The following is a 9,324-nucleotide window of genomic DNA, read 5'->3' on the forward strand; positions in this document are numbered from 1 at the left end:
TTTTTTTCCCTTGCAGCAGCAGATTTGGCAGGTGTCAGTTCTGCGAGAGGAGAGAAAGGGACATGAGTTAAATCCAGCTGCTTTCTGCTGCGGTGCTCAGAGCCCTCCAGGCAGCCCAAGCTCTCCGCAGACACCCCAGCCCCGCTTTAAGCGGGGATTTTTGCCAGGGGCTCGCTTCAGGAAAGCGCATCCCGCCCATCGCCACGGTGTCGGGCCGGCTGTCGGGGGGTGTGTGTGGGGGGGCTGCCCGGCAGAGCAGACCCGGGCTGCGGCAAGGCCGGGGGTCCAGCCGGGCCCCCCACCACCACAGCGTGCCAAAAGCATTTTGCACGGCATCCCCTTGCGCCCACCACGCCCCATCCCATTGCACCCCTTGCGCCCCATCCCCTTGCGCCCCATCCCCTTGCGCCCACCGCACCCCATCCCATTGCACCCCATCCCACCGCACCCCCTTACCCAGAAGCGGCGGCTGCTGCGGGGCCGGGGGGGGCGGCGAGCGCTGCCGGCTGGACTCGGCTCGGCCCGGCTGGGCTGGGCTCACCTGGGCTGGGCTGGGCTGGGCTCGGCTCGGCTCGGCTCGGCTCGGCTCGGCTCGGCTGCTGCCGCCGCCGCCGCTGCCCTTATATCGCCGGCGGGGCGGGGCGCGTGCCCGCACGGGCCGCCCCCCGCGCCTTGGCAGCCCTTGCCCTTAATCCGGCCAGGCTGGAAAAAAAAAAAATCCCACCCACCCCCCCACTTTTTTTTTTTTTTTTTTCCTTTTACAACACTCGTTAGTGCTTCCCCTCCCCCTGCCACCCCCCCCCACGGGCCCCCGGGCCGATTTCCCCGCCCCGCCGCAGCAGCAGGCGGGGGCAGGAGCTCTGCTGGGCGCGACGCCGGGGGTCGGCGGCCCCGGCTCGTAGAGCATGGCCGCGTTCGGGAGCCAGGGCTCGCGGTCGTGCTCACTGCAGCTCGGCAAAGCGGAGGGTCTGGCCTCGCTGCCCCTCCTTGCAGAGGAGGGGGGGAGGCACCTCATGGAGCGTAACAAAGGCGGTACCCAGGACAAGGCGTGAAGGCGTTTGCTAAAGGTTTCTGCAGGCGCTTCGTGGGAAGCGGAACCGCTAGAAAGCGGGTAGCTGCAGCGTGACAGCACCTTGATGTCTTGGAAAGAGGAGAGTAACTGGAAATTCCTAAATTAGCGAAAGTTACAGGCAACCTGTTACGATCCCGTTTTTCACTTTCCTTACGCTTGATGCTGAAACTCTGTAATTCTCTGCTGTAAGTGTCGCTCCTTGTGACTCATCTAAAGGAGAGCATATTGCCTTTTTGGGGAAAGACAGAAGGCAGCGCTGTCACACTGCTTCCTGGGCTTGCTGCCCGAGAGCATTGCATCAAGAACGTACAGCGGCTTACATCAGCTGCTTCCGCCGCTGGCCCCATCGGTGCGCGTACGCTGCTCTGGCTGTGGAGGAACCATATAGATTTCAGCGGGTGCTGACCTCAGGGAAGTTGCTAAAGCCACACGAAGTTGTTGGCATTTACAACTTCTGATTTTGCAGAGCAGATGATGGCGTCTGGACAGATTTCTCATCTGGTCCGTATGGCTGAGATGATGGGAATTGCTCTGCCAGGGCGGTATATAGAAACTACCATACAGCGTGGGTTCATGCAGTAGCAGCACTGCTAAGGAGCAGCTGGTACGTGTAGAACGAGGTGAAGCTCAGAGGGAGCTTTCCAAAGAGGCCGAATCTCCGGGAGGGGCACCCAGGGGTGTTTGTAAACCCTGGTGAGGTGCAGCCCGAAGGGTGGGCAGGCAGCCCCCAAAGCAAGCTGGAGCCGAGGGGGGCTTGTCCCCAAACCAGGGAGGGAAAAAGTGGGTTCTCTTACTCCCTGCCCCCATGGAGGAGAGGGACTGCGGCACAGGCAACGGGGGGTTGATGCCCCTGAGCTGGGTTTTATCTCAGCCTGCGCAGGAGAAACCTCTCTGTGACCTGAATAACTTGTGATGTGAGTGACCGGTGCTGTGCTTCCCCTTCCTGCCGCTGCGGCGTCGCTGGTGCCGCGGCCGGCACGTCTGCGTGCGTGGCACAGCCGAGGCCGGGCACCGGTTTCGTCCCTGAGTGTGGGAAAGGGGCAGAAGAGAGCTCTGAGAAATGTGGGAACTGCTGGAGCGTGTGTTAGTTAGCCAGGTCCCTTTTTTCTTTTGTTGGAGGATTTAAACACCTTCCCTTCTGAAAAACTGCCCTACGAGGTGCTACTGCCCAAATTCTGCCCTAAAATCACTGAACTGGCTTATAAGGGTTGGCCTAGATGATCCTTAAGGTCCCTTCCAACCCAAACCATTCTCTGATTCTATCATTAAAACTAGCCTGAAGTCTGGCTTGTCTTAGGGTCGCAATTCCAAACCCTTGTTTGCAATCCTCCGGGCAAGGACCGTGCTGTCGTTCTCCCCTCTTCTCCTGCCCTCCCCGGGCTGCAGGCACCAATGCCCTGTGTGCCGCTCGGGGAGCGCGGGCAGTGGCCGGCCTGCCTCGTGAAGGGACGTGGCGCTTGAATCTGTTGGTGTGTTGCTTGGTTTTGGTTTGTGGGCTTCCCCTCCCCTTCCTCGCCGAGTTCTGCTGTGGGCACGTGTGGAGCCCTGAGTCACCGCTCGCTCCTCACATCTCGCACGTCCGCATCGCAGGGAGGCTGGAGGCTTTCCCTGCAGCACCCGCGCCGGCGGGAGGGCGTTCACAGCAAGCACAGTGCTCCAAGGAAACTCTGCCAGTGAAAACTTGGGGTTTTGGGTTTTTTTTTTTTTTTTGCAAGTTTCGAATGTACTTAAGAAATTGTATTGCAAGACTGGCTGTAAAAGTTGCTAAAGACTTGTCTATCCTCCTCAGCGTCTGGGTTTTTTTCTTTAAATAAAAGGTCCTTATCTCCTCTGCCAACTTGGCAGCAAAGATTGCAGCTGATTCCTGCATTCAAGCTATGTTTTTCTCTTCTGCAATGCTTTGGAAAATGACCATTGCAGAAAAGATAGCTGGAGGAGACAGCAATTAGACAGGGAAAGTTCAAGGTCACCGTACCTCCAGCCAGGGCCGGCTGCACGGCGAGGCTCCCGGCTCCTCGCGGTGTGGGACGTGCGCTGTCCTTCCAGCCCGGAGAGCGATGAGCAGCGTAAGCTGTTCAGGCCCTGCACAAACACCCGTGAGCAGCGTGTCTGTGCAGTATGCAATCCCAGAAACAAAGGTCAGCGTGGAGTGTTGGAATCGTGACATTTTGCCTAAAATGAGGGGGTTTTGTTTTGTTGTGTGAGAGGTTTTTTGGTTCGTTGGTTTTTTTTTTTGAGGCAGGATTTTCTTTGCCTCCTGAACCTTATATTTGAAAGTCTCTTTTCCAACCTGAGGGCTAGGAAAGGGTACTTTATATTCGTTAAATAAAATGGAGATGTCTATGCAATCCCAAAGTACTAAGAGCTGGAGCGGTAGGCACAGCATAGAGCCCAGGATAATTTTGAGGGTTAACCAAGCAGCTGATAATCATCTGTGGCAAATGCCTCTTATAGCAGCACTCAGATTGTGTTGATTTAATTAAATAATATTTAATTCCATTTTGTTTTAAATTTGAGTAACAAAGTCTGTGCAAGCTCGTTGTGTGGACATTTAAATTGGATTAAGAGTGGATAAAAGGATTAATGATTAACTCTAACTTAGACTAATTTTAGCTGTTCCTAATCTTTAGGAGAGTCTGCACAAGGAGGTTGTCAGGTTTAATTGCAACTTCGATTAAACCAGGTTTTATATCTGGGAAAACTGCATGAGTTTAACGTCATCTGGAAGAAGAGCTCTGCCTGAATTCTCAAAGCAGCGTAAGCACCTGAGGCTTAACCTAAAAATTGCCGGCCGGGGGCAGGCCGAGATGTGTGACCGCTCAGAGCGGCTCAGGGAGAGGATGCTCTGCCACCCAGCTCCGCTCACCGGCTTTGCACGTGCTGAGCTCGATCGGCGCCCAGTGCACGGCACCGGAGCCTCCCACTCGGCTAAAGCTGCTTTCGAATTGCTTTGGAGGGTGCAGATGAAGTCGCGCTGCAAGCACTGGGGCAGCTCTGCCTGCAGGAACCCAAATTTAACTCTCCTGCCGGCGTGGCTCATTTTGCACGGGGATAGCCTTGGTGATGCTCTCGGGAGTGGGAGCGCCGGGAGCAAGAGCTCTGCCCTTGCTGTGGGCGGACGTGCTTCAGGAGAGGGGCGGTGAGCGCTTCCAGCTCTGCAGAAGGGCTGGAGAGGGCTCAGCTCCCGGGGCTGGCGAGCCGCGGGGCTCCGGTTTCAGCTGCGTCCCTTGGCCGGCGCACAGCTCCGTGCTGGCAGTGGGGTCACAGGCCGCTGTCCGTCCCGGGCAGGGGCACGGCAGGCGCTGGGCACGCTGCGGGTGCGTGCTGGTGGCGTGGGGGGGAGAGCACAGAGTGAAGGCCGGTAAATTTGGAGTGTGAGATGGACACCTGGCTTGGCTGCAGTGACCGGGCTGATTTGTGGCTGCGCTCTGCTGTGGCGTCTCGAGGAGCAATAGCTGCGTCCTGGAGAGGAGGAGGTCGCAGAGGAACGGCCGCAGGGACTTCGGTGCTTAGCACCTAATATTGCCCCTATTTCATGCAGCTTTGTGCCCGGGTGCTCCTCCAGCCGACCTGCCATAGGCCTGGCCAGGTTGTCTTCTCTGAACCCAAATTATGTATCCAATATTTTTTTCATTTAATATTACTTATCTTGGAGAAAGACGTTCACACACAATTAACCCAATGCTTTTGTGCAGGAATTGAGCCTGGGGACCCATCCTGACCGAACTGGGAGGCCAGCCCCGTGCCGAGTGGCACCTTGGCCGCTGGATGTCCCTTCGCACCAGCCCCGGCTGCGGCTCTGGGTTTTGCAGAGTTGCGGGGGGGAACTTGAGGCAAAATGCCAAGGTGACCTCTGCCTGTTGGTGACATTTCCTAAAATGTGGCATAGCGTTGTCGCGGCAGGAGCACTGCTGAGGTGGAAAGATATGTTGCCTCATCTTCCACATGTCCGTGCACGGATAAAGGGTCGGGCCCTGCCGGACTTTGTCCGTGACAAGCGTGAGCTCCGCAGCGTGCACAGGGCAGCAGTTGCACAGTGGCTGTGCCTGGAAAAAGCAGGAGAAGCCAAGGAGCGGTCTGGGATGCGGGGCTGTGCTCACCTACTCCAGCCCACCATGCTGCCCGGGGGAGGGAGCAAAGATGGGGCAAAACACTTGCGTTTTACCCCGGCGGGACCAAACCCATGCGCAGCCAGTCCCTTGTTTCAATTCCAGCAGGCAGGGGGAGGAACAAGGTGGCAACCAGGAGCAGAAAATAGTGTGACCTCCGTTTCAGTCATCACTCACGGTGTCAAGGAAGATAGGTGGCTTAAAGGGGGCTCCTAAGCACCCCGTTAGTTTAAACGTTCTGCCATTGATAGAATCACAGAATCGTTGAGGTTGGAAAAGCCCTTTAAGATCATCCAGTCCAACCATTAACCTACACTACCAAGTCCACACTAAACCAATTAAGGGTAGACTAGACTGAACCATGTCCCCAAGTGCCACCTCTACCCATTTTTTGAACACTTCCAGGGATGGGGACTCCCTCACCTCTCTGGGCAGCCTGTTCCAATTCTTGACTACCCTTTCCATGAAGAAATTTTTCCTAATTTCCAACCTAAACCTCCCCTGGCACAGCTTGAGCCCATAATGATGGTTGCAGGTGGAGGCGGGGTTGCTGTGCTGAGGGGCTTGCTGGCCGGCGGGAGCGCGGAGACCCCCTCTCTGCTCCATCACCACAGCCTGGAAAAGCCAAAATCCTCCAGACGGCAGCCGGACGCTTTCCTAATGGAATATTTTCTCCTTCAGAAAAAGGAGACATGACAAAAATAAGGATGTTCCCCTGCAAGGATAATTTTCTCTGTGGAAAGCAGGCAGGCTTCCCAGCCCGCTGACCCTGCCAGCTTTGCTGCCCGTACCGGTGTGCGCCTTGGGGGCTGTGCCGCGGGAGGTGGGCAGCCGCAGACCGTCCGGCTGCACGCGGGGTCTTGTGCCAACCCCGTGTGTGTCCGGGCACGTGGATGCGGGAAGGGGCTGGGGGAGGGAAAAGGAAATGTCTGACTTTAAGGGCAGCTAACGACAGCCTTGGCTTTAGCTTTAACCTACAGCTCGTGCATCGCTCCTGACGGACACCTCGTCCCGCCTTTACCGGGATTTGGGGCAATCGCTGTGCGCGGACCAGCTGTCCTCTGGCACGTGGCCAGTTGCAGCCAGTACGCAGCGGGCCCCACGCCGCTGTGCTGGGGAGGACCCGGCCGCCCCCGAGGCAGCGCGCAGCCTGCGCCCCGCTCCTGCCCGCAGCTGGCACCGGGCACATGCCACAGCGGGGCCGTGACGGGAGGCAGCAGCCTACGCAGGCTGAGTCAGCGGGCACTGCCCTCCGGAGCCAGCTGCCAGGGTAACTTGAATTTAAACCTAAGCTAGGTCAGCTGGCTTTTGGTTCAAAGTTTTATTTGCTTTCAGAGCAGGTGGAGGGTTTTCAGGACATGAATTGGAATTTCATTAGAAATTGCTGAAATGCTTTTAAAAGAAAACATGACACTTAGCAAAGATGGTGTTTTAACTCATTTGCATGTGCTGGGATGAAGAGGTGGTGGGCTGGTCAGGTTTTAATTAAACAGAATGTCTTACCTCTGAAAACACCTGTCCTGGTTTTGGCTGGGATAGAGTTAATTTTCTTCCTAGTAGCAGGCATAGTGCTGTGTTTGGAATTTAGTAGGAGAAGAATGTTGATAACACGCTGATGGTTTAGTTGTTGCTCAGCACTGCTTATGCCAGTCAAGGACTTTTCAGCTTCCCCTGCTCTGCCAGGGGCACAAGAAGCTGGGAGGGGGCACAGCCAGGAGAGTTGATCCCAACTGCCCCAAGGGCCATTCCATACCATACGGCGTCATGGGCAGTATAGAAACTGGGGGGGTTGGCCGGGGAGCAGCGATCGCTGCTGGGAACTGGCTGGGCATCGGTCGGCAGGTGGTGAGCAATTGCATTGGGCATCACTTGCTTTGTGTATTGTTATTACTATTATTATTATATTGTTATTATTATTATTTTACTTTATTTCAATTATTACACTGTTCTTATCTCACCCCAGGAGTGTTTCTCACTCTCACTCCTCCGATTCTCTCCCCCATCCCATCGGGGCAGTGAGTGAGCGGCTGCGTGGTGCTGAGCTGCTGCCTGGGGCTGAACCACGACAACACCTTCCCAGGTTTCCCTCTCCCCACGCACCTTCAGTGCTTCCAGCTCCCGGTCTTGCACCTCCTTCCAGGTTTTTGCCACGAACGTTTGCGAGTGGCTGGCAAGAGGCAGCCGGGCTGTGCCCGGCCTAACGATGGAGAGCCTTTGGGGTTTCATCCCAGCGCTGGGAAGGCAGGGGCCGGAGGGGACTGGCACTCCGGAGTCTGCCCTCGCCTGTGCCAAGATCCTGCTCGGCATCAGTAAGCAAATCACTCCTCTGCCTTATTTTTCCATTTGTAATAGCAGCTGCCCAAATAGCAAATGTGCTTTCAGGAATTGTATTCCGGCCATTTATTAATCCTTCAATGAAAAATGCAACAGCAGCACTAAATATTGTTTAATGTTGATATGCTCAAGCTATAAAATTATACTCTATTAGCATCCTTTTTCCTTAATGGAGGTTTTAGGTTTCAAGAGATTAAGTGTTCTTGCATGCAGTGCTCTGCCCCTGATTTCCAGTTACCCTGTGTTCCTCTGAACTCCAGAGAGAGAAGTTAAAAACGGATTGAACGTGATCGTTCCAGACTGGCCAGTGCTGACTACCTAGTGTCACACTTCAGCAACTGAATAGAAAGCTGCTGAATTTGATGGTGTCCTTGGAAAAGCTCCCGAAGGAGTAAAGTACTCGGGTGCCTTTTCCAAACAGAAACCGAATGTCGGATCAGAGGAAGTAAAACAAAGCTACTCATGCAGGAGTCACATCCTTTTCAACTTTGGCTGCCACCGCCTGAGTGTGCTCATTCCTGAGTTCACTCTGGGTGCAGCACCTGGGGAGCTGCCCAAGGATGATGAACCCACGGTGCCTCCCTCCACCGCGGCTCCGTCACTGCTCAGATCACACACGTGCACGGCAGAGCCAGAGCTCAAATGATCCTGCCCACACGAACGTCACCGGCTGCGAGGCGGCAGCGGCTCCGTGACGGTGCGGAGCGGGAGCTGGTCGTGCATCTCCTCCTGGAGAAGATGCTTCCAGCAGAGTAGTGTCCACTGACGCCGTGTTAGGGCAGGGTATGTCCCATGACTCAGAGCACAATTTCCTGCAGGAGCTGGTTTTATTTGTTTTCCAGGGAATGTCTTACCCACCCCCCCCCCCCCCCCCCCCCCCCCCGAGGCTTGTGGGCTCTGACACAGCTCGGCACAGGCTGGTGCAGCTGTAGGCTAAACTGAAAAGGCACTGGCAGTCCTGAGAGCATCTTTCTTGTCCCTCTCCTGATCACAGGGGGTTGCTTCAGCTTTTACATTTTATTTTTTGTAGTGCATTTTCACCATTAGGTCTCTTCTGTACGTAGCCGGCCCTGCTGTCTGGATGTGTCTCAATCTGTAATGCATCTCCACGCGCTGGCAGCCGGGACACCGCTGTCACCTGCGCATGGTAAAGTGGGCAGCGTTCCGCCCGAGCAGCGTTCGAGCCTGGATCCCCCAAGTCCCATCAGGGACACAGGGCCGGGTCTGGGATCCCCTGCACCGAGCCATGCTGTCCCTAAGCACCCAGCTGATCCCAGCTGCTTTTTTTTCTTTCCTGCTTTTATCAATTTGCTCTAGATATTCTGTAAATGAGACTATTCCTTGCTTTTGTTCTTGTTTGAACTTGCAGAGCCTGAAATTCCAGGTGATGGTTTACCTCGCTTTGGCAAGTCACTGGGGGCGGGCTGGAGGTTAGGAAAGGATGGATCAAGGTATTTTGGATAATTCATTTGAACACCTTGCAGTTGAGGTAGCATTTTCCAGTCCTACCCTTGTTCGTGTGGCAGAGCTGCAATGTCCTGTGCTGTACAGTAATTTGGGGTGGAGCATCACCGTTTCAGAGCGTGTTAATGCTCAGCATCGCTGGCTCTGGCAGGATGGATAGGTGGCATTTCCAGTCTTTCAGAGAGCAGCTTCAGCCTCCCGGGTGGCCTGCCGGTGCTTTAGGCTGTGGCTTTAAACCAGGCAGAACAGGCGCCCAGCAGTGGATGTTCAGTCAAGGCTTGCCAGAGCGCCACGTCCAGCGTCACCAGCAGCCCTGCAGAAACCCAAACGGGTCAGACCTTCCTC

Source organism: Pelecanus crispus, chromosome 17 (assembly GCF_030463565.1).
Source record: "Pelecanus crispus isolate bPelCri1 chromosome 17, bPelCri1.pri, whole genome shotgun sequence".
In the NCBI taxonomy this organism is placed as follows: Eukaryota; Metazoa; Chordata; class Aves; order Pelecaniformes; family Pelecanidae; genus Pelecanus; species Pelecanus crispus.